This window comes from Frieseomelitta varia, unplaced genomic scaffold (assembly GCF_011392965.1).
Source record: "Frieseomelitta varia isolate USP_RPSP 00005682 unplaced genomic scaffold, Fvar_1.2 scaffold_851, whole genome shotgun sequence".
Lineage (NCBI taxonomy): Eukaryota > Metazoa > Arthropoda > Insecta > Hymenoptera > Apidae > Frieseomelitta > Frieseomelitta varia.
In genome coordinates this window covers 281781-307851 of record NW_025110647.1, presented here as the reverse complement: position 1 = coordinate 307851, position 26071 = coordinate 281781, and the positions used below count along the sequence as shown (strand labels likewise).

The 26071-nt window shown below is 39.6% G+C and overlaps 1 protein-coding gene across 3 annotated transcripts in view; it reads left to right on the top strand.

Moving 5' to 3' along the window:
* Positions 1–26071, top strand: part of LOC122536584 — a 127647-nt gene that overhangs the window by 20871 nt on the left and 80705 nt on the right. Inside the window, exon 1 of one of the 3 annotated variants that reach the window (XM_043669054.1) lies at positions 15644–15697. The exons of the other annotated variants lie outside the window; for them this stretch is intronic. The gene's annotated coding sequence lies outside the window, so the exon portion shown is untranslated. Of the gene's footprint in view, positions 1–15643; positions 15698–26071 lie in introns of those variants that run through there. 3 annotated transcript variants of the gene reach the window in all.

Sequence of the window (26071 nt, the reverse complement as noted above, 5' to 3'; positions counted from 1 at the left end):
TTAATTGTAATAAAAAGCGCAGAAGGGAAAGGCAAAGTGCCTTTTCTTGCTTTTGGTTCGAACGAATTCCAAAGGTACACGAAACGGGGCTTAGTGCCCTAATTTCCTTAGAACCGAGATTTATAACTGCTCCTTCCGTTTATTTACCAAGTATCGCTTTAAATTTGATATCGTTTATGATTCAGTCCCGCGACACAGCTCGCGTATTGAATTTCTAAAAAACACAGTTTTCGGGTCGTTAACTGGAGACCTTTCAGCCAGTATAGTAATTATTAAAGGTACAGTTATTAAAGACGAAGTTCAAGGAAGTGAATCGTTGATTCGTTCTATATTCTATATTCTATTTTGGCTTGTACTTGTAACTGCACAGATATCTGGCGTGTAACATCAATTAACTAATCATTAATAATTTTTTTCTTTCACTCGTCTCGGTCGTTGTCAATCGCGAAATTAAGCCGAAAAGTAATTACTTTTCATCAACGTCTCGGTAATTTTTCAATTTTTCGGAGAGATTTAAAAATGACCAGGAGAAAGGGAAGAAAAAGTTGAAACATGCATGATTCTAGAAAACAGACGATGAATTATTCACGAGTGTAAGTACGGTGAAATTTTCATGTCTGAAAATTCTGTAAATGTTCCTCGAAAAGCTGCGCTAGCTGACTCTAATTGTAAAATGTCCCAGTTTTCTTACTTGGCTCGCTCGACATTTAATTACAATGACGAGCGTCGACTCTAACGCGCCACTTTTTACAAAATATGTACACAAACAAATAATCGAAATTTCGTCGTTCTCGATTACGCTCACCTTCAAGTGGCAAATTTTAGAATGAAAACGAAGCCGTTCGATTCAATTTGCGCCGTTGTTGCGAATTTCGGGGAATCCGCTCCGCGATATTCTCCGCGATATGACGTAACAGAGAGCATGAGATGGCATCGTCTCTCCCGATCATGTAGGAAACGAGACGTCGTGGAAATCTCGCGGCGGATCGATACGGCGAGTTACAGGGACATACTAATTAGGTATCGCAAAGTTGGAATATCTAGATATCTCGATGGGGGATCGATACATTACAGGCTGTGACGTGCAGCCATTTCTTTTTTCTTCCTCTTCTGCCCAAGTTTCTCTCGAAGTTGGTTGTTCTATTAGTTTCGAAGAAAGTTTTTATGGGTCGCAATTCCGGAACGCCTACTTCTTCCTCTCTTCCCCTCTTCCTTTTTCGTTTTTCTTTTTTTTTTTTTTTCTATTTTCCAGCGCGATGTAATCATGAGGGATCCTCTGCAGATTGTTTAGTACGTTTAATACGGGCTCAACTTCTCCCCAGGCTTCAACTTCAACCAAGTCGGTCTCCTCCTCCACTCTTTTTCTCCCTTCTTTTCTTTCGACTTTCATTAAAAGTCAACGAATGTTATTTTCATCTCCTCTTTTAGTTACGCGGCTCTGGCGATTAAAACGAGATTAAAACGAAGCTGCCGGGGCTTCGAATGGAGTTTTGCGTGCCGTGTTTTTGAATGTGAAACGGAATGTTGTTTGCCTCGGAACATTGTCGCGAACAACCGCGGCATTGTTTTCATTTTTCAATTGCGGAAAGTTTTGGATGTTCGAGTCGACCAACTTAAGGTTAGAAATAATTTTAATGAAATAATATTCCCTCCTACCTTCCCGCAATCCTCTTTCAACGATGCTCCCTAACAACGTGTAACGAAACGATATTTCCAATTATCGTCGGATGACGAGTATACATCGAGCACCGCTTCAAAGCTTCAATCAAACTTTCAAACTGGCACCATTAAATTGTCGCGTTTGGTTGAATTAATTATCAACAATACAACGTCCCGCGAAATTGAAACATGCGCGAACTCGCACGAGATCCAACGCGAAAAGAGACGCGACGGAATGTGTTTGTAAACACATTCATTTTACAAACGATGTTTGAATTCAGTCGATGATTCTATTCCATATTTTTATACATATATTTTTTATTTAAATTTTATATTTTTATATAAATTTTTATACATTTATAAATTTTTATATATTTATATATATTTTTATATAAATATAAAATATTTGCATATAATATTTATGTATTTTTATATTTTTATATAAATATATAACATTTACATATTTTTATATTTTTATATAAATATCTAATATTTACATATTTTTATATTTTTATATAAATATAAAATATTTACATGTAATATTTATATATATATATTTTATATTATTTTTTATATATTTTATTTTTATATATACTTTTATATGTTTGTATTCTATTTCCATATATTTGACGACACAAATGTAATCAAGGATACCTCAGTCGAGAACATGCTTTCATTCCATCATGTATCATGTATCGATCTTGAGTTAAAAACTATTAGCAAATAAAATAGCAGCCGATAAGATAACCTTCTGATTCTCGGTCAGTGAATAAGTCGACGAGGATAAGTCACATCCCCTATTCTTCGAAAAACAGGCAGTCTTTAAGATAGCTTGTTAATCAAACTTGCGTTAGAAAAATTGTCTGTATATATTTGATCTCGATAGAGAACTACATACCTAACTACCTGAATTGCTTTTTAATCTCCCCCTCTCTCGAAGATCTTCAGATCCTCCGCTGTTTCGAGCCGCTTCCGTTCCATTATTTCGAGTTCGCCAGGTCGCGGAGCGAGTTTTGAGGTCAGTTCATATCGAAGTTTCAAGTCTCGCTACTTCGGTGGGGGTTATCAGCTCCTCGGCGCTTGACCTTCCGGCCTAGTCGGATCATTCAGAATTCGGACTGTGGTCAATGTGATTTGTAAATATAAAAATTGTGGTCAATCTGATTCGTAAATATATAAATGCATTTTATTTGTATTTATATCTCAGGATTGAGATGTTAACATATTTATATCTTACGTATCCTAGTTTTGAACTCTTTCGCCACCGTGGACGAGATATCTATATAAACGTTGAGTTTTCACGTATTTTTCTATGCGTTCAAATGTTCAAAAAAGATAGAAATAAACTTAAAAAAAAAAAAACTAAAAAACTATACTTGATTTTTATCGAAGAATAATATTTAATACACATTAAAAATTGAGAAACCTTAAGAAGTAGCTGAGTATTGCTTTGACTGATATTTATTTACAAATAGTGTACAGTATAATAGTGAAATACTAATTTCAAAAGGGTTGTTATTAAAACAGTTTAGGCAAAGATGTGGTTTTCCCTTGCACCCATCACATGCATGAATGTCGTGAACTTTACTTTACAACGTATGTGTTGGTCACGTTCCTACTAATATTTCTCTCCAGCAGCGTTGCATTCTCTTCTTAACAATTTTTACAAAATTTTCTGACTCGGAATGGACGTAATCGTTAATTAAATTGTGATCTTTACGCACGGGCACTTAGCCTTGGTTAAATGAGAATAAATGGATTTATACTACTTCCAAAAAAAGAAAAAAAAAAAAAAAGGACCGGCTCTTATATTGATGCTTCGTGCTGATCGAACATCTAAACATTGAAAAGGGGCCAGTGGATCGTCGACAGACGAATTTCTTAGCAGAAATGTCAAATGTCGAACTGTTTGTCCCGATTGTTCCGTATTATACTGGCGGCGTTGCGGCGGTGGCCGTAATGTCGCGCATTAATGAGTGCAATTAATCCATGAGAATTAATGCGAGCGACAGCCGTCACGTATTCGCGTTCAATGCACGAGCGAGAGAAACATCGCCCGCCACCGTTCGCCGTCCGCCCCGCCCGTTTTCCGCGCGATATTATTTATCACCGCGGCGACGGATCGCGTTATATTTCGCAGGGGGCCACCCGTTATACCGCGCCAGCCAGCCAGGAAGTGCCTTTTGCATTTCCCGGTTTGGACGTTGCATTTAATTGCATTCTCTCGTCAGGTATGTCGCCTATGAGGAGGACCCTTATTTTACGGCGTTATTACCAGCCGCGGATCTTCCCTCCCCTTCCTCTCCACCCAGCCAACCAGGAATTTCTCGTTTTGACAACATAATAGTCGTCTCCGCTCTTTTCTCTTTTCTTCTCTTTGTTTGTCTTTCTCTCTCTCTCTCTCTCTCTCTCTCTCTCTTTTTTTTGCATTTCCAACGCGAGAATATCGCGGCGTTTCATTCCGAAAATCGGCCCGGAGATGACGCGACGAGAATATTGTTGATTCGCGCAGCGCAGGTCGTTGATATTGCTTGAAAAATTCAGAGAAGAGAGAGAACGATCAGGTCAAGCCGCGTCGGGTTCAAACGTCCAATTATCGGGTTTTAATTCGGTTGGTGAGGCACGAGACACGGGAATTATTGTCAGACTCGCGTAGTCACTCTTCCTTACTTTTTGCCCACCTCTGTTCAATCCTTTTGAAATTTCCCTTCCGTTGCTCTTCTGTTCGAGCTAGTTGCACGAGCTAGTACTCGAGTTTTGACTCGATAGGTGTTCCAATAACGAGACTGCTACGTCTGTGTAATGTCTATTACAGTGATTGACTCGCGTTCATGATAAATCCCACTTCGCGGTTAATACCGAGTGGAGAGACGCAGTGGAGGGGATAGCGCTAACGATCAGTAGAGTGGGGGAAGGGCCGCCAGTTCGCCACCTCTGGTCTAAACTACGACTCTGTTAAATACATTTTTGCGCCAACGTTCTTAACACTGTACAGGCCGATTGTGAGTCATTTGTAAAATAGTGGTTAATAGCCGATTGGTGACGCACTTTTGCGTCATTTTCGATTTTCGATTTTCTAACGTTCACATTAATATCATATGTTGTGTTCAAAATTCTGTACATGTTACAATGAAGGTTAGATTTAACAACATTAAGAAAATAATTAAATAACATTGAAAAGCAGAATTTTCACATTTCTCATTTTAGTTCTTTGTACTCTGCATCGTTAGAAATCTTTACCTTTCATAAACTTGTTCGGCGCCATAAAAGGGGATGTTTCATTGCAACATTTTAAAAGAAATGTGTTCCGATATTTGTTTATCATGACTTTTCCCAAGTATTTCTTCTGATGCGCAAATACTACTTCGTATATTTTACTACTTCGCTTCACTTTTCTCCGAGGGGGGAAATTTCCGTGTCACTTGGCTAGGAGAAATGTTTAGAGAAATGTTTACTATACGAAATGTATACACTATACGAAAGAAAATTATTAGACATACTTGTGCGTTCAAAAATATTATTTATTTCAATTTTTTTACTATCTATCTAATCTTCACGATCGCTTCATAACGATATGACAAAGTTACTTTAATTTCTATCTTCATTCTACGATACTCTAACGTCAGCCACTCGCGCATGGAAATATCACCGGCTGGTGTAGTGTTAAAAGAACGAAGCGATCTTTTATTCTATTTTATTTCGCGCCGATCGATCGATGGAGCGAACGAGCTTCGGTAAACGCGACGATTTTATACCGGCGACCGAACGATCTCACGTTTACGTAGCGCGGAACGGATATGTCTGCCGATCCGTGTGTACGTAAGGCTCGTTCCGATGTCGCGTTAAAAGCATTTCTCTCTTTTTCTGCGTTCGGCGTGACTGTAGGCCGCCAGTCGAATGCAATCCAGACGCGCGTCACGCGTTCGTGTTCTTCGCTCGGGTTGCCAGGGCGTGGTGCAACGGCCGCGATGCAACATCGAATCGAAGCCAGCTTTTTAATAGCGGTTTTGTCGTCGGCGGGATGGTTAGGGGAAAAATCGCGGCGCAACGGTGATTTCCCGTGGATCACTCCTACATCCATCAAAATGTCAAACTTCCCTTGTCTGTCGCTGCGCGGTCTGCCGTATCTAACATTTCGCCTCGTCCTTTTTTCTTTTTTTTTCTTTTCTCGTCGAGAGAACACCGAAATCGATTTACAGACGTTGTTGTTTCACGAGCTTTCATCTCGTTACATGTATATTCGGATGACGCGGCGTGTCAGGAAACTGGAAAGAGACCAGAGAGAACTGGTACGTTTTTCACAGCGTTTTGACAGCGTTTCGTCGTTCTTTTCTTAATATATATTTACATAACATTCGATGGAAGAGAGTAAACGCGTTTTCTTCTGAAGTGAAGCAAAATTATTCGGCGAAATGAAATCACACTAGAGCGATGATAGCTCGATCGCGAGCGACACGTACTTTTATTAGACGAATTAACCGGTATCCCTTTGCCACCGAGAAAACGAGAGAATAATTACGCGGAAGAGATGGAACGACCATTCGTTGTGAAACGCCGCGTTATTGTGCGAGGGTTGCCGGTTGCTTTAAATTGAACGGGGATTTGACAGAGACGGTTGACAACTGCATTGTGCGGCGCACGCGTTACGCTTCCGGTCCCGTTGCCGGAATAATAATACAGGAAACAAGCGCAAGACAAAAGGCCAGCCAGAAGGTCGTTTCTCGGATGAAAGTGTTTCGTAAATGCGCATTGCGTCGCGGCCTTCTGTGCCGGATGTAGTGCAAGACGCGAGGCGCTTGTCACCTCGCAATCGATAACTCCCACTTTCCCCTTCTTATCGACGCTTGAAATCTCCAATTCTTCTGTTTCCCGTCGCCGTATATATACATCGAATTTTCGAGCATTGCGTAGTCGAGTCGAACTGGCTTCTCCAACGGAAATTTCGCCGTTCTTTTAAACGAGAAAGTTTGAACCATCTCGAGAAAGAGAAAAGTGAGTGTTCCGCAAGGAGTATCAGCTGTTTCGAAACGGGCAGAGTTTGTTTGTACAGTCGTCGGAATTGGCAATGATCGTGAAATACAAAGAGAAGCTGCTGGATTTATCGACAAGTATCAAGTAGTCGAGAGTTTCGGATGGAACTGTTTGAAAGTTGATCAACTGGAACTTTAAATGTCTGAACGCGTGGAGGTTCATTCTATTTTAACTGTCTAATTATATATGGATACTTATTCGACTTAAACTGTCTTACCGCATAGGGGCTCATTCTACGTAAAATGTCCGACCATATGGGGGCTCATTCTTCACAAAATGTCCGACCACATAGGGGCTTAATCTACTTGAGGAGTCTGACCACGTAAGGGCTTATTCTACACAAAGTGTGTCTGACCACATAGAAGCTTACTTTACTTAAAATGTCTGGCCATATACTGTGGCTCATTCTACCGAAAGTATCTGACTAAGGCTACTTATTCTACCTAAAATGTCTGACCACTTGAGTGACTCATTCTACATAAATGTCTGACATTTGGAGCATTGGCGCTCATTTTACTTGAAATATCTGACTACGTAGCGGCTCGTTCTGTCTGATCACGTAGGGGCCGGTTCTACTTAAAAGAGGACAAGTGCCCGAGTAGAGGAGAGACGAGAAATGGAGCGGGGGAGAAGACCGACAGTCGAGAATTATCAACGAATACGCAGAAATTAGAAATCCCTGGGGGCTTCTCGCCGGCCGCTCGTGACGAAAGCAAAGCTTTTAAGGGCAAGGTTCTCGTAGCAGATGCGAGACGTCATTACGTTACCTTGGCTAAAACTTCGCCCTTTGTCCAGAGGCAGAACTTCCGTCTAAGTACGCTGGTTGCTTCTCGCCGACGTGGAGGAGTTTCGTGCACGATGAGATTTTACATGAGAACGCGTTACACGTTTCCCCGATGTGTACGAACGCGAAGCGGCGTTCTTCACATCGGGCAAGAATGGTATTGTGACGAGGGTGTATAATTTCGCGAAATACCAGCTGCCGGCCACGGAACACCTCCCTCAAGTACACTTCCCTCTTTTATTAAGCCCTCGTCGATGTCGCTTGGCCTGAAACTTTTTTTTCAGAGTGGCAGTTGGTTCTAAAGTCCGAGGAGGAGCTATTAGTCGCAGCGACGTCGAAGATTGCACGCGGCCAGGTTCTTTTTCACAATGTGAACTGAACAGCGAGCGAGGTGTTAAGGTACACCTCTTGCATGGTATTAATTGCGCTTTGCGAGCTTTGACTTTTTTCTCTTTTTTCTCTTTGACCGTTTCAGTGGCAGGGGCTCTCTATTTAAAAGAAAACCGTGTCGGACAGTGTTGGCCACGCGACAGCGAATTACTCGACGTAAACCGCGAAAAAAGGCCAATGCAACGCAATAAAAGTAGATAAAGTAAAATGTTAGGAGCCAAGGATAACGTCACATTTATGACACGAGTTATGGATGAGCTCCAACATGAGCGCAGCGTGGTAAATCAGAAATTTCACCGCTTGGAGAATTCCAAACTAGGCGCCTCATAAATTTGCGTAATCGGGAGATTGTATAAGCAACGGGACAGTTTTCAGAAGACGATCGTTCTCAGAAATGTAGCCACACTCTCGTGGGCAGCGATGGGACATTTTGAAAATGTTCCTTCTCCCATAGTTACCGACTGATCTTGACACACATCTCTCGCTCTACAATCTCTCCTTTGAAGTGGTTCGATAAAGAGGAATTGAAGGAAATTAAGGCAGTATGTCAAGACAATAATCAAGCAGTATGTTAAACTACGAGTTTAAACAGTTCTTAAAGGAAGTTGTACGAAGTTACAAGAAAGTCAAATGGTTAAGTTAACAATAAATCGTAGGAGCAGTATTCAAGTCATCAGGTATCAGTACACAATAAAATTAAGGCAAGCACATAGTTATTCATTTCCCACTCATCAGTTTTTTTTTTTTATTTATGCTCGTGGTTTACGTTTAATTGAAAAGAAAGTAATTAGGAGAGAAAGCTTCGATAGCATAGTGAATTAAGCATCGGGAGCAAACGATGTGGCGGTGTTTCCACATAGGAAATCTGAACATAGTATCAAAATGGTTAATTTTAGATTTAATTAACCTCTGCAGCTTCGAATCGGCTTTTGGATTCGTTATTAATATCGGGGAAATTAATATTAATTCGCAGTGATCGGTCGGTTGTTTAATTGTTCGTCGTTGAATGTTTTCATTAAAAGAAAGTCGATCTCTTGCTCGTGCGAGAGGTTGACATCGCGAAAGAAAATCCGATAGTAGAAAAAAAAAAGAAGCAAGCGCAAGAACATAAAGCGAAGAGTTCTAGAAATAGACACAAGGACGCAAAGACGAAGAATATTAATAACAGGACAAGAACATCGTAGATGAAGCTGTAACGATACGATGATACCTATTCTAGTACTTTAACCAAGTATTTAGCATATCATAGGTAGTATATGTTGACTTGGTCAAAAAATAATTGCGCTGTTTTCTAATCAGCGTTTCTAATCAGCTGTAGTCAACTTCATTTTAAGCCGCGTAATTTGGTAGCTAATTGTTCAAGCTTGTGTCGGAAAAAGAAAATGCACGATCTCGTTGATAATTGTTTGCTTGGTGCTGATTTTCGAGAATCAAAAATCAGAAAAAAGGGACGTTTTTCGTCCATATAAGATTAACTTAATTAGGAAATAATCCATCACTTCGCAGGCACTTCCTCCTGCAATACTCCTCTGCCAACAGTTAGACTTTCCTGTGTGTATTTAGAATGGGAAATAGGTTCAAAGTAAAGGGAGGGGTATATTTTTTGCAGAAAATCGTGGTAGCTTTTGTTGCAACGAAATTGAACGTGGCTCGTGTTAATTGAAATTAGTTAAAATCTCAGTAATAATGACGCTGGCCGTAATATAATAAGAATGAAATCGAATATGGCTCTATATGAATTCAAATTGGAACGGATGTTTTCCGTAGAAAATTTCAGTGATAATAATTTTGACTATGATATTAACGAAGCTGAGTTGGGACATGCACTATGTGAGAGTGAAGTTTTCGGCACAAGTTACAGTAACAATAATTTTGTACCGTAGCAATAATGAAATTGCAATGGAAATTATATATCGTTGTGGCAGTAATTTTGATTTACACGATTGTAGTAATACGATTCAATTGAAACTGCCATTACCCAAATTCTTGATCATTAAATTTGTACTTTGTATTTTCTGAAGCTGCGATACTACGTTCACCAAGAGTGAAGCTTTTGGCACAAATTACACTAACGATAATTTTTAGCCTTAATAATAACGACGAGATTAGATGGAAATTTGTATATCGTTGTGGCAATAATTTCGATCACGCAATGATAGTAATAAAAGCGATAATAGCGATAAAATTAAACTTAAAGAAAATTGAAAATTGCCAGAATTCTTGATCCTTGGATTCGTATGTAACAAGGATCGCTTATCTTACGGGGGAGGGTGAGTTGACAAGGTTGCTTTGTATTTCCTGAAGCGCGACCATAATTGCGGTTCGTTCGATCATAGCCAGCGGATGTTGCGCGGCAACGACGTTGGAAATTGGACGCCTGCCCGTGCCTCTCGTTCTGTTCATGCGTTACCTGATCCCGTGGTTGCCACGCTGAGTGCAGGTTATACCTTTCCGCGACGGTCAGAGTGCGGGGAGGATTGGCCGCCGCAGCCTTTCGACGAGAAATAACGGCGCGCATTATCCCGACACGGCCGAGTCCTCGCCTCGTTCTCGCCTCGCAGTTATTTCTAAATTACGTCGCCTCGAATATTTTCAAGTTTAGAGCACGCTCCTCCATGCCTCGCGTGTCATTCCACGAGGCAACTTGCGACTAAAATTCCCAATACGAGGAAATACGAAGGCAAAGCGGGTGCTGGAACAAAAGCGAGGGAGGGAGGAACGTTGATTTGTCGGCGAGATGGAAATGGGAATGATACAATGATAAACGAGCGTGAAGGAGATGGGGAGGGAACGACGAAGGAACAAAGACGTCGAAGGAGGGGTTGTTGTATATCGAGGGTTGTGGCTCGGACAACGAACCAGCGCTTCGGTTTTTCTCTCGTTTTCGTCTCTTCGAAAATACGTATGTACACGGTGTCCCGAAAATATCTACGAGCCGGCTCTGCCCTTTCGGGGAGTTCCCTCTCTCAGCAGGTCTTTCCCATGAAGTCGTTTCTCGAAGACGAACGGTGCCAACTGCACGACGTCTCCGGCACGAAGGAAAGCCCCCGCCGGCTTCTTCGATCGTAAATCCCCCTCTCCGTATCTTATCCTCAACGCGATATAGCTGTCGTCTAACTACCGGCAGACTCCATAAGGAAATCTGCTTCCCTTAGCCAGTCCCCCTCCCCCTTCGCCCCCTAGACGTCTAACGCGTCTATATATTCAACGGTACAACGCGCGGTATATCTCGAGGACTCTGCTTTTTCCTGAAACATCCTCCACCACCTCGCTCCTATCTATTTCGCTCGCGTTTTATCGTGGATCGTCGAGGTCTTTGAACATCGATGACCTCTGCGCGTGAGTTCGTTCGTGCTAACGCGCTGTGTATATTCCGGTATTTTGTTCCTTTGATCCTGGCGGCGAAGCGATTGGGTGAAGTGTCCAAATTTTCTCCCCCCTCCCCTCTCTTCTTTGGGATTTATTCGAAATGCCAAATCGCTCTTTTCAATCTGGAATAAATTAGCGTGATTGAAATTTGAAATTGCTAATGATCTTCAAGCAATGTTTCAGAAAGGGAGGAAAAAAAATTAGTGTGCAAAAAAAAAGCGTTTCTAATTTCTAGGGGAAAAGGTTGAAAATACCACTATTAAAAAAAAATATATATATATATATATATTATAGGCAATATTGAGGAATTTATACATATACAAATTTTGTTATTCTTTAAAATATGTTTTAACTTGGCTTCTCTGGTTTTTATTTTCTGGTCCTCTGTACTATATTATATTATGCATATTGTACTACATTATATTATGCATATTACACTATATCATACTATTCTCAGAATTCCACATTTTACGTTTTCCGAAAAGCCTAAATAAGACAATACTTTCATTTATAGTGGCAAAAAGAAACTAAATTAGGATGAAAATTAGGCAGAAAGATAGTCTTTAATATAACTGTTACTTCAATATAGAATGAAAGTTCCATTTCAGAATATGAAAATGGAAACAATATACTATAATACATTAAATGGAAAAAACAATCGTATAATTATTTAATTTAGATGTTGAAATGTGTCTTGAAATGTTACGAAATATTATGGTTAGGGGTGTGCGGCTACTCGACTGCTCGGGTCGGGCTTACACAAAGTCGGGCGGATAGCTCGACAATTTCGGATAGCCCGATGATTTCGGGTAGCCCGAAGATTTCGGGTAACCTGACGATTTCGGGTAGCCCGAAGATTTCGAGTAACCTGACGATTTTGGGTAGTCCGACAATTTCGGATCGAGTTGGAAAAAGTTCAAGAGGGATAGGATTAGAGTTGGGCATTATTCGAATAAAATTTTATTCGAACACCGTTTCGAATAAATTCTTCGAATAAAATTTTATTCGTATAACATTTCGAATAAATTCTTCGAATACGATTTTATTCAAAATATTTACTGAAATAATGTAAAAAAAAAGAGTCGAGTACTTTTTTTTTCAATTTTGGTTTATTTAATAAATTTGCTCTGCTTTTAATATTTAATAAAGCGGAATCTACTTCAACCGACTAACATTTACAAACAAATGATAAAAACGTAGAAATTCTTGTACTACAACATTTTACAGATAATAGAAATGATTACACATCTCTGAACGCCATATATTACCATTATATACCACAATTAAAAATATATTTTTGAAATGTAACACTCCATCTTCTGCTCCAGTAGAACATTTGTTTTTTATTTGCAATGGCAACAAACTCGCCTAAAGTAAACAGATTGACTAACAAAATATTCGAACAAAAAATTGTACTAGAAGCAACTTTATTAAATAAACCAAAATTGTGAAGAAAGGACTCTTGACTCTTTTTCTTTACATTATTTCAGTAAATATTTCGAATAAAATGTTATTCGAAGAATTTATTCGAAATATTATACGAATAAAATTTTATTCGAAGAATTTATTCGAAATGTTATTTGAATAATGCCCAATTCGAGTAATTGTGTGTTCGAATAACCTTGTTCGAATAAAATTGTTATTCGTAAATGTCGAAATTTTATTTGAAGAATTTATTCGAAATGTTATTCGAATAATGCCCGAACCCGAAATTTCGGGTACCTGCACAGCCCTAATTTATAGTGAATTCCATCCCTGTGTGGTACAATTATCACTAATAATTGAACAAATGGAGATGAAGCCGGGGGATGAAGCTCGTGCACATTATTCTATCTTTCTCGCTTGAACAACTTGTCATTTGGTTAGACGTTTGATCTTATAATCTCTCTGTGGCTCCTTGTCTTTGAAATTTTTTTTTAAATTCCCCTTCGAGATTTCTTTTTTCTTGTTCCGACATCGGGCGTTATCCCCGATATTGGTATTTAGGATTTAGCAACGAATTGTTTGCAAACGCAACGTGAATCCCGTTATCGCGCGAGACAAGATCGAACGAAGTTTGAACTTTCAGTTGCAAGTTTGACAATGAGTTTACCGATTCACCGAGTTTGGGAGTAAACTAACAAATGTATAATAACAAATGTAAGGTTACCTTGTCACCGGTTCGCAGCGTGTCAATTAATTGGTATATTTGTTTCCGGGCTTCGGTGGTTAAAATTTGAATATCCGGGGCCAATAGGATGTGTAAATATCCGAGATCGTGGGTGGTAGTTCGGACCAGATACTGTTTCGGTATCCAGATACACACCGTTTGGATTACGTTTGAAAGGAAACGTTATCTCGGGTGCACGCTGCTCGGCCATCCTGCCGGTGTATTACTTTGGAAGTAAAATAGGAAATCCGATTATAACGGAGACATTTACCGTGGAATCGAATTCTCCCCCCCCCTCCCCCCCTCCCCCCATATCTATCGGTCGGTTTTCAAATCGACCTTATGAAAATTCGAGATTCATCGCGGTTTTCGCAACAAGGATCGCGTGTCAGAAACATGTCGTCGTTTCTGTTGCTAACCAATGAAACCACTGTTGCTCACGCGAATGAAAATCATGTAAATAAGAGTCTGTTGACGCAAAAGAAAATAAAATATTGGGAAGAAAAGAGCTGGCCTAACTAAGGGAACATACCTAAATCGGAGTCGCCAAATTTTTATGAAATTTGGCACGAGTGTAGTTTTCAAAAAAATGTTCGACCCGCATTTCTTTTTATCGGTAATGGTCGATGTTGAAGGGGTGAAAACTATCCTCAAAGTTGAGAGTGGAAAACCCCCATATTTTGTCAAGTCTTGGAAATTATTCAAGATATCGCCGATTTTTATGAAATTTGGCACGAGTGTAGTTTTCGAAAAAAATATTCGACCCACATTTTTATTTTTATCGGCAATGGTCGATGTTGAAGGGGTGAAAACTATCCTCAAAGTTGAGAGTGGAGAACCCCAATATTTTGTCAAGTCTTGGAAATTATTGAAGATATCGCCAATTTTTATGAAATTTGGCACGAGTGTAGTTTTCGACCAAAATATTCGACCCACATTTTTATTTTTATCGGCAATGGTCGATGTTGAAGGGGTGAAAACTAACCCCAAAGTTGAACTCCCATATTTTGTCAAGTCTCAGAAATTATTGAAGATATCATTTTCGTAAATTGATGAAATTAGTGTTGCAAGTTATAGAAATATCAGAGGAAAATTTTCCCGTGTTCCTTACTGATTTTACGAATTCTTCCCTCCTTTTTTCTTCTCCAGCACGCGAATTCCGCGAGTTAGGCGCCGCTAAAAATTTCATCGCCAGATAAAAAATAGAATATACCGGTCGGACTGCGGTATGCGCGGTTTATGAACGCGATATGAGTAATACCGTCGCCGAGAAAATTAAGAATTCTCGACAAGGATAAATTATGAAAAAAAAAAAGAAATTACGTCAACCTTCCCCATCATTCGTAACAATAACAGAATGTCATGCACGAAAATAAATAATAAACGAAGAAAGAAAGAAATAAAATAAAAAAGAGAAATAAATAAAATAAAAAGGAGAAATAAATAAAATAAAAAAGAAATAAATAAAATAAATAATAAAAGAGAGGGTAAGCTCGAATAACAGGAAATTGTACGAAAGCTAAAGTTTGATAAAAATGTTTGATCGATTTTGTTCGGCCACTGTAGTGTAGTAGCAACGATCTACAATGTCGTATCGAAGAATTTTATGGCAAAGGGCGGACGTGTCGCGAGAGGAGAGAAATTGCAACACACGCGCGCGTCGAGCTACTTTGCTCGAGTGCAAGCGAAGCTCGCTCGTTTTTAAACAAACTTTCTGTTATTTGGCAGACTTTTTTTTTTTTTTTTCTCTTTTTCCCTCCTCCGCCTTCCAAGATCAATACAGAGTGCATTGGTATTGGAAAGCCATCTTCCGACGTCTCTTTGCTTTCAGTTCTGCGCTCCGCCATCGTTCGTACACACTCCAAGTAGATTGTGCACGGTTGTTGGTTTGCATATGCCGTTCACATGCCATTTCATGTGAGATGTCATGGTGTTTACATTCTATTATACTTGACACGGACGTCTATTCTTATTCTTAGCGCCGATACAGAGCCCAAGCAAGAAACTTTCTATTAAGATAGTTCTCCCACGGACAGTGAAGGAAAGAAGAGTTTAAATCTGCCGTATTTTCTCTCTCTCTCTCTCTTTCTCTCTTTCTCTCTGCTGCTGCTGTTTACTCTTCGTGTTTTTATCGCGATACAGCAGCTCCTTTTACCCCGCGACGAGACGCGACGTCAAAGCGCGCGATTCGTTCTTTCCCTCCATTAAAAGGAGAACTCGGCTAGAAAAAGTCGAATCAATTTTGTGTTTCGTTTTTGTTCCAGGTACGTGTCGATTTTCCAGCTGAGAGCGTCGTGTTCGAACGTCGTCTAGATGTGAGTACAGCGAGTCGGTTCTTTCTTTCTTTCTTTCTTTCTTTTTTCGATATCAACGCTAGAACCTTATACTCGTTCGTTTTTCCGTTATATAATATTGTGTATCGACATGTAGTATGTTAACCAACCAAGGCAGATGTCAGAAATCGGTAGCTCTGGCGTTAAATGGAATTTTAATCGAAATCAGTTTCATTTCCCGGTGAACCAAGTCACTGCTGTTTAACATTAGCACTACCAAAGTCGAAATGATTTATAGTTTCTGTTAGATATTTTATATATACGTTTTATATATTTTATATATTTTTTATATTTTTTATATTTTATATATTTTTTATATTTTATATATTTTTTATATTTTTTATATTTTATATATTTTATATATTTTTTATATTTTTTATATTTTTTATATTTTATATATTTTTTATATTTGTTTTGTATATTTTATATATTTTATATATTTGTTTTGTATATTTTATATATTTTATATATTTGTTTTGTATATTTTATATATTTTATATATATATGTATATTCTTAGAGATACGTGAAACAACGTACTTTTAAAAATTTAAATAATTTTTACTTATCTGTTTTTTTGACTTCAACGTCTCTGATGGGAATTTTAAGACTAGAACTACTAAAATGATCAAAATGATTGGCTCATAATTTCTGTTAGATATTTTCCATATACGTATAAATAAGATATTTTTAAAGATTTAAATAATTTCTCGTAAAAAAGATATACAAATAGAAGCTTATAGTATAGTCCAGCGTATTATTCCTCTATTTCTTTCGACTTCAACGTCTCTGATGGAAATTTTATGCTTCGATCATCGAGATTCAGAAACAGAGTTCTTTGAGTTAAATCGTTGTCAGAGTTAAATCATTGGTTGGCGATTCACAAGATCGTTTCATTCATACATTCAAACAATCCAGAGAAACGAGCTTATGTTCGTCTCAAGTGGAGATGTTTAAAGAGCCACTTTTGTCTTTGCATTCATTTCTTTCCACAATACGCTTGAATCGGCGTTTGCGCGTCTTCCAGGAATTTTCTGGCTGAAATGGCCGCTTGGCCACTTCTCATTAGCTCATCGGTTTGCTCGAATCGATGATATCACGACACGATAGCACGACGATGAATGCAAACCACTCTGTTGACTGGAGTTAAAAGGATAATTAACCGTCCGCCGGGCGAACGCACGCGATTAATTAGGATAGCCACCGCGACGGTTTCAGACAAATTGTTGTCCGGCCAACGTTCAACTTCATTTCTTTCGTTGCGATTCGATTTCGTTGGTAATTGATTTCATTCGCGCGACATCGATCCGATTAGCGACACGGTTGCCCACGCGGACGCAGGCTCGTGACTCGTGAAATCTTCGCGCATTTCCCCCAATTATGTTACTTTTATTTTCTTTTGGAAATTTAATTCTTTTTCTTTTTCTTTTTTTTTCTTTTTTTTTGAAATTTATTTCCTCGATCGTTTGAGAATTAATTGTACCTTACGTTGTGGATTGTTCCGCGCGAATCCAATTTGTTCTCATTGCACACGCACGTGTACACGCATAACCGATACGCACCAATTGTAAAAAATAGAAACAATCGCTGGAAAGCGTAAAAACTGGATATTTTTGTACATATTGTAGAGATATAATAATATAAATAATATTATAATAATATAAATAATATTATATTAATATAAATAATATTTATTTAATAGAAGTAATGATAGTAGAACAACAAATAATTAATGAAGACAAAATAACATTCGATCACCACGAACTAACAACTCAAATAAACTCTTTTAACGACATAATTGACACGCTTTAACAGTTCTCTTTCAACGCTCTCTGACGACTCTCACGACTCTGGTCTTTTTTTCAAAAAGGAAAAGCGCTCCATGCCTACGTTGGACTTCTTGCGTCACATTCATATTTCTATAATCAACAAACAGGCCATCACATTCATATTTCTATAATCAACAAACAGGCCATTTGTTATATAAACATAACTAAAATTATAACTACAGATTAATTGTAATAACCGATACTACAATATTTTGTTTCGATGGGCGAGTACGGTAGTCAAAAATAGTTGAAAAGAAAGGCGAAAATGCAGCTAGAAGAATTTACGGCAATTTTCTTTTCTCCTGAAACATTATCTTTCTCGATAGTCGAGCGAACGTGGCTCACACGTCCGACCGTACGCGGACTTATTCCACTCGCTCGGCCGCGTCTGATCGTACACGCGGCCATTCCACTTCGCACGTGAGATGCACACGTTTATTTTCCCATCGATGTACCGTCTTTTTTCACTCCTGTTTGCACGACGTTTTATCAACCGTCCGCACGGTTTTCATTCAACCTGTTTCATTTAAGAATTTAATTGTTTCGATTTGAAACATATATTTTTCCTCCGGACGGAAATCCATTTATCCCCGAACTCCATTTATCGAGATCGGAATTTTAGTTACCGCGCGATTAAACACGAGATCCTCCCCGCCGATTCCAATCCACTTACCTCGACGTTTTTATTCTCGACTCTCGGTTGTTCGAGTAAAAAAAAAAAAAGAAAAAAGAAAAAAAATTACAGGCAGCCCGGGCCGATTTATTTATTTTTTTCCCTTTTTTCTGCGCGAGCGATCGCTCCCCTCCGCGTAGCTTTCCCAACCGTGTCCCGCCAATTGCAAACAATCGCAGACGAGAGCATTAAACACTCGTGCGCGTTTCGAGCTTCCGTCTCGTCCAATTAACGTAATTAATCAACGACTAGTAACTTTCGAATCTCTCGCTCGCTCGCTCGTTCTTTTTTTCCTTTTTTTTTCTTTTTTTATATAGAATCGGTTTCCAATCCGTTGGCGAGTTGTCAAATAAACGGGCCCTAACAGCCCGTGGAAGTCAAGTCGCGGCTCGTACAAGTACGGATTGTGCAAGCACCCTCGCTCGAATTAACACGCTCGGAAATGGCGGATGCTCTCGGCGCACTTCACGTCAAAGACACGATTCACATCGGGCCTCGGTGACGTTCGATACTTCAACTTTGCCCCGTTGGATCGATCAAAGTTCGTAGTTCCCTTGGAATTTTCGTGACGTTTCAGTAACACCACACTGAAACTGAAAAATCATTAATGCACGGCGAGGAAACTTTTCTCTGTGTGATCCAAAAGCGAGGCTTGCAATTGTTGCAGCGAAGGCTAGGCCTGGAAATTAGTTTGTTTCGGCGCTCAGGTTGGTCCAGGACTTGAAATATTAGTTAGTTTGGTTGTGTTTGCGTGCGAGTGACGAAGATTTCGAGAAGGCAAATCGCGAAGGAATCGTATAGATGGAGAATCGAGTCGTGGTCGAGTAAAGATCCATAGCGATCGATAGAGAATAGTGAGAACACGGATCGAGAGTATTATAGCAAGTAGCGAGAGTGTATAAATTTAGCAAGAGCTTTAACATTTTTTATCATCGCTACATCGGGACTTTTTATTCTATCAGAATCCTACATTAACCAGTTGCTCTGGCAACCGATTGCGGACCATAACGAGTGACCGTATACGATTCGTCGCTTTCATTTTGAATTCGTCGGTATATCACTGGACAGAAATTATTAACAAGTAACAAATTTATTATTCGTTTTGCCTGGGATTATAATTAAGTATACTTAAAACTGACTAGTATACAAAAAATCTCTTTTTTTCTCCCCACCGTTGAAAGCAGTTTCTTCGAACGTATCGGCCGCGATTCAGGTCGCGTTTGCAATCCGTCGCGCGGCAAATATTTGTTATGTCAAAATGGATACCAATGGAAAATCTCGCGGCAACCAGCTTTGAGGACGTTCGCGAATCGTTTATCACGTGGTGCGACCAATTTGTGGCTTTTGTTCCGTAATTACACTCGGCCAAAGACCGCTGTGTGATTCGATATGAAACCCTTCGGTCCCGGATATTTCGCGAACGTTGATCGTCCTTCTGTTTGCCGGGGAAACTCGCCAGCTTTTCGGACGAGAGTCACGAGATTTTGAAATTTTGTAATCGCGAATTGATACTCGACTGGTCGTACGTATCGTTCGACTTGCGCGTTATTGCACGTTCGAAATTCCATTGGTCCCTTGGCTACTGTAGGCGCTCATGTAACATTGCTCGAATCAAATGTTATTGACAATAATTGCGACCGAAAAAAAAAAGAAGATATTGGATCAGACGTAAGTGAGTTTCAATTCAACAATTACATCCTCCGTTGGTCATACGTATTATTTAAACGTGATTATTTCACAGTTGTTTCATTTAATACCTTTAAAATGAGAAGGCATAAATATGTAGTGAAAAACGTAATAAAAGAAGGGAGACGTATGCAAGAAATGTGAAGAAAGGTTATATAATGACCCATATTTCGAATTGTACATTATAGATTATTATAATTATAATAATCACATAATATATAATATCTAGTATTATAGTAATTCTATTTCATAATACATCTAATAATCTAGTAAGGTATAATTACATTATATATCAATTATATATTATACAATATCATGAGATAAAACTTAAAGTTACTAAAGTGAAATTTTATAGTACGTCCGCCAATAGTTTAATACAGAGTACAAATAAATAATATTGGTTCAACGTAGTGCAGTTCAGTGTTTTAGTTATTTCAATATATTTTCTGAGAAATGCACGCCCGACGAAAAATTTCGCCTCGTTTTCAGTGTTGGTCGCAATTGAACTAGTACCATGTGCTACGCGCTGTACGTATCAAAGTCTGCTAAGTAGCTAAGGGGTTAATAATTCTCGTTTTGATTATTGATCAATGATCGCGTCTCGAGACTCGTTGATTGTTGATTAAATGGAACGATAACTGAAAAACGTACGACGACTAGGCTCCAAGGTAGACTAACTCGTGAAACTAATTCCGTTCGAGGCCGCAAACAATTGGCGTAAACGTGAATTCGTAGGCAACGTGAGAGAAACGATCCTCGAATATTCATAAGAGGGGGAGAGGGGTGAGAAGGTTGGGAAGTTTCGCAGTCTGCGTCATCGGAGAACTAATCCCGTTTCCGTCGAGCGCAGAAGAAAAAAAACCGCGTCCTCACCAGGAGGGAAACCATAATGGTCATTACTGTTCTCGAAAACTCTCGTTCTCTTTTATCGACGGAGTATGACACACGGTGAAATTCCCTGGATTTCTCCGTCTGTCGTGCGAACGCACGAAAGATGAAAGCAACAGAGATAGATCCCGTGAGTTTTCATCAAACTTTTCCGACTTGTGTCTCTCTCTCTCTCTCTCTCTCTCTCTCTCTCTCGAAACGTGAAATTTCCTCCGCCAAGAACTTTTCTTGATCACACGAAATTAGAGGGAGCCTCTTATCCCTCTAGTGGTACATCTTCTGCTGGGAATCCATTCGTTTAGGATGTGTCGTTTTGACCGAGGCGGTATAGAGAGAAAAAGAGAGTGAGAGAGAGAGAGAGAGAGAGAGAGAGAGAGAAAGAGAGAGGGTAGAGGTGGGAGAGTTCTGTAGGTGGAGAATGCTTAGCTTGATATTGATCGACCTTCTCCCTCCAGGCTCGCCTCACCCTTTTCCACCAGCTTCCTCGCTCTTTCTCTTTCGTAGGCTGCACCTACAGGCTGCTCCGTTTCCGTCGATCAACTCGTGACTGCTTCTTTTCACACCTCTGTCCTTTCTCGGAACACCGAGTTTTCCCACGTTGTTCTCCCCCTCCCCTTCCGCATCCCTCGCTCTCCACCGATATAAAACGCACCACGTTTCTTCGTTTCCTCGCGGTGAGAAAATTCTCCGTCACCGAACTCTCTTCCTTTTGATCTTCTTCTTCGTTAATTGGACCAGTCGCGGCCCTTCGAGGCCGATTACTTAAATATGGAACGCTTCGGGTACGAAGGTTTCGTCAAAAAGGAAAAAAAAAAAAAAGAAAATCGATCGTTGGCGAAGAAGAAGGAAAGAAAGAAGATGAAAATTAAGAAAAAAAAATAAACTCCAGATGCTAGTTTACGGACGAAAACACCGTCGTTGATTCATATTTGAGTCCATTTGCGCGCTGTTTAGCCGCTGTTAAGTAGAACGTATCGTGGACGGAGCAATTTTCCGAGCAATTTTCGTCCGCCGCTATCTGTTTAAACTGAACCTAGTTTCGCCATGCGCGGCTGAAATTTCCTTACCTTACCCGGCGAGTATAGCGACGATACGGGTTTTACGACGTCTCTCTGCCATTGTCCGCGAGTTTTTCATGGCGTCTCTCCTTCGTTTAACTCTCCTTGCTCGGGAATCTTTTCTCATTATTCGCAAAGTCCGCGCACTGCCTTCGTTCGACAGATAGCGGCGAATCGTTTCACTTTCCCGGCGTGCCTTTGTACGCATTTCGACAGAGAGAATTTCCTCCCGCAGAATAATTTAACCAGTCGCCTCTGTTTCTGGCACCGATACTGCGCCTCCTCCCGCGCTTTCCATATTTTATGGCATTTCACGCGTCATCAGCCCGGATTATTAATGCATCGTCGACGAACGGAGGAAAATGACGAACGCAGAATTTAACCCTCGTCGGATTTGTGCGTGATAATTTCCATGTATCATCGAGAATTCTAATATCAATTGACTAACAATGCAACGATAACCAGACTCTGGAGACGAATGAATTTTTGTGAAAAACAAAAGATCCAAATTATCGACTGTTTGGGAGAAACTGAACTCGAAGCAGCAGCTTTAGAGCAGTTAGAGTCCGAATTCGTTGAACAGGCGGGTCCTCTTTTTTATTATGCAGTTGCAGGTGGCATCGCGTCGAGTTGAAATTCTGAAATTTCATACTGGCAGTATCGTACTAGGGGAAGAGAATTCGGTTCTGATTCGGCTTCGATTAATTCCGCGTGTGAAATTCGATACGATCCGACTAGTTCCATTTCATTAATCTACTTATGTGTACATAAATTCGACAGTGAATAAAACGGCACGAATCGTGCGTGAATCTGCATCGGGCAGTGAAGTGGAAAGGGGATTCATTCTCATCTCGTGTTTCTCGAATTCGCTGCAAAAGAGCATGCGTCGACCCTTATTTTTCTAGGACGATCCCCTAGGTACTCTAGGGAAGCCAACGGCAACGAGATCGGTCGATAACGTAGACATCTCCGCAACGTATTCCCTTGAATGTATTTAACGGAACTATCGAAATAATCGAAGTGACCAATTTGTGATGTTTGTTAGAAATTTTATAGATTAGCGATTTAAATAATTTTTCACGATTGACGTAAATAAAAATATCTCCTTGCGTATTATAAATATCTTTATTGTATTATTTCTGTTTCTTTTACTTTATCGTTTCCAATGGAAATTGTATGTTTTGAAGACTAGAACTACCAAAATGGTCAAAATGGCCAATTTATACGTTTTTTGTTAGAAATTTCATAGATATGAAACAGCGTATTTTTAGTGATTTGAATCATTTTTAGAATGTGCACCCCATTGTATTATTAAGTTATTCTGTTTCTTTTAACGCCTCTAATGGAAATTTTATGTTTTAACGTTTCATGTTTTTTAATCTTCCTGTGGGAGGCAATTGTTGCCCAATGTTCTAAATTCAATAAAATGGTAAAATGAACACGCACAGCGAGTTTCAAGAGGTCGTTGCGAAGAAAAAATTTCAATCTTCGCTATGCTGAATTTAATCATAATTTTAGTAAAAACTTTTTGAACGCGTTTGAATCTTTCCAATATTCGAGAGAATTGTCCCTCCAGTTTCGCACCCGCTGCGTCACGTGAAATCATTTTCAAAGCAAAGAGCAAATTCACGACTGTCAGAAGTACAGGTTTCGAAGCGGATCGTTATGACATTTTTTTTCACAAAGTTATTTTAGTAAATGTTTTAAATTTTTCATTGTCACTGGTACGGTGTATGCTCTTCGTTAGTATGTTTCAAACTGTATGGTTCAATTTTGTTGAATTTTTTTTCCCACACAAACGCACGGGGGGAGATTGCGCAGAGTTTCTCGGAGCGGCGCGGAGCCGAGGTGGAGACGACACCGCGTGGCCTTAATTTCATCACTCGGTCAATGCGTGCCCTCGGGCGGCGATGCATAAAGAACTTAATCAGTAGACTTTCGTCTCTGCGTTTTAACGTGAATGCAAGTTCCCCCGGGGGAAAGGTTGGAGGAGTGGAAAGTTTCGATTCCTGCTGGCAGGAGGACTTTCAACGGCGTTTCACACTGAATTTGCAATTACAGGTCTCTGGCCGAGGAACAGACCGAAAGGAGGGGATCGCGAAGGAAATTTCGAGACGATTTCCCGTTTTTTATCTTCACCTCTATTTATCTTTTTAGTAGATATCCAGGATAGGACGTTGAATTCCAAATGATAATGACACCACGTTACTTTCTAATATTTCTGTGAAACAATCACTTCGTCGTTTATTATCCCATCAATCTTAAAAAATTTCAATTTTGATTCCAACTCGGATTTGGTCAATTCTAGACACATCAGAAGTTAATAAATGAGCTGATTATCGCACGTGCAAGAAACAGGTGAAAATAAAAATATTTTTATTCGAAACTTTTAACCATTTAGTAGATATCCAGGATAGGACGTTAAATTCCAAATGATAATGACACCACGTTACTTTCTAATATTTCTGTGAAACAATCACTTCGTCGTTTATTATCCTATCAATCTTAAAAAATTCCAATTTTGATTCCAACTCGGTCAATTCTAGACACATCAGAAGCTAATAATGAGCTGACTGTCCCACGTGCAAGAAACAGGTGAAAATAAAAATATTTTTATTCGAAACTTCGTCGTTGAGAAAAACAGACTGGGAACGTGTTTCGTTAAAAATTGCCTCTTGGATAGGTAATAAATTTTCAAACTCGACTTTCTCCAAACAAAGGGAAACCTTAGACGAGAAATTTTCATCCCGCACGTTTTTTCACTAGGGAACACCCTGTATACGAGGACAGGTTAACGATTAGAAACGATTTGCTGGTTACACTTTGCTGGCGTTTAAGTGTCACGGCGGTCTGCGTGCAATTTATTTCCCGGTTGCGTCCTCTCTACCCCCTGGTTTTTCAAGCTTGTCGCTAATGTCCTATGAGAAATCGGCGAGGAACGTCCTGAAACCGTGGCCACCGGCGGATGAAAGGACCGTTTAACGACCATTTTTTCGCGGTCCATTAAACGCATTGTTCGCGTGGCCAGGGTCTGTTCTTCGGGGAGCTTTCAAAGCGTGTTTACAACGCCGAATCAATCGAACCGTGGCCACCACGTGCCATTTGTTTCGAGAAAAAGAAATCAGTTTATCCCGGGGAAATTGTCGAAGAGCGACGACGACGGGATTTGGCACATTTGTCTGTGAGTCGAGTGAACGCGCGTAGAAAAATTTCCAAGTTGAAGATCTGCGTGCAGTGTAAAGACAACGTAGAGATAGATTTTCTTTTCAAGAAATTCATTTGTTACGAAAAATTTCATCAGCAGCGATCTCTGTTGAACATTAGAGAGTGTTTGATCTATCAACAGAGTTAATTTCAGATTTACAATTGACATTAGAACCGCCGACAACAAATATTTGTAGCAAAGAAATTAAAGTGCAAGAAAAGAAAATTTTATCAAAAAAAATCGCACGATTGTCTGAAAACACACTGTTGCAAATGTATAAAATTTCCATAGAATGTTATCATTTTCTAACGTTAACAATAAATGAGGATTGAATCTCGTGATCAAGTTCAAAGACGATGCTATTGAAAAATCTATCAATTTAACATCCAATCACAAGGATTCGATGCAAGATCTTTCTCTTTTCAATCGTAATTTTTCACTCTCATTTCAACAACCCGTTGATCTCATTCATATTTTTTAACAATTCATGTTGAATTCATAATGTATCCAACTGTTGGGGAATTGACGAGTTTTTGATCAGCGCATCGGCCATAAATTCATGGCGAGCGCGCAGCTTCCGTTTTATAGCGGAACAGGTGAATTCCGTTTTATAGCGTGCTGTGAAATTCAGGGCACATCAGTTGTAGACCAGCCGATGCTCTCACGGTCTCGAAACTTTGGCTGGAAATGTTGCCTCTAGATTTCGTTGGATGTGAACCACGCTAGATCCCGACTATGTTGATAGTTGTGCATATCCTCCGAGTTTAAACAGCACCGAGTACACAGTTCGATGGTGTTAATTTTGCCAGGCACGGTGTTCTTTACGTGCAATTACACGGAATTCCACCACCTCGTTTTTAGTAAAAACACGTTCTCCTCCGATCTCTGGGGTTCCATCGCGAAATAAAAATATTGTAGGAATCCCGGCTTGAGACCCAAATTTGTAGGAATTTTGGTAAAAGGTAGTTGTTTATTTAAAGTTAAATAAAGAAAATTCGTTTAATAATAAGATTATAAAG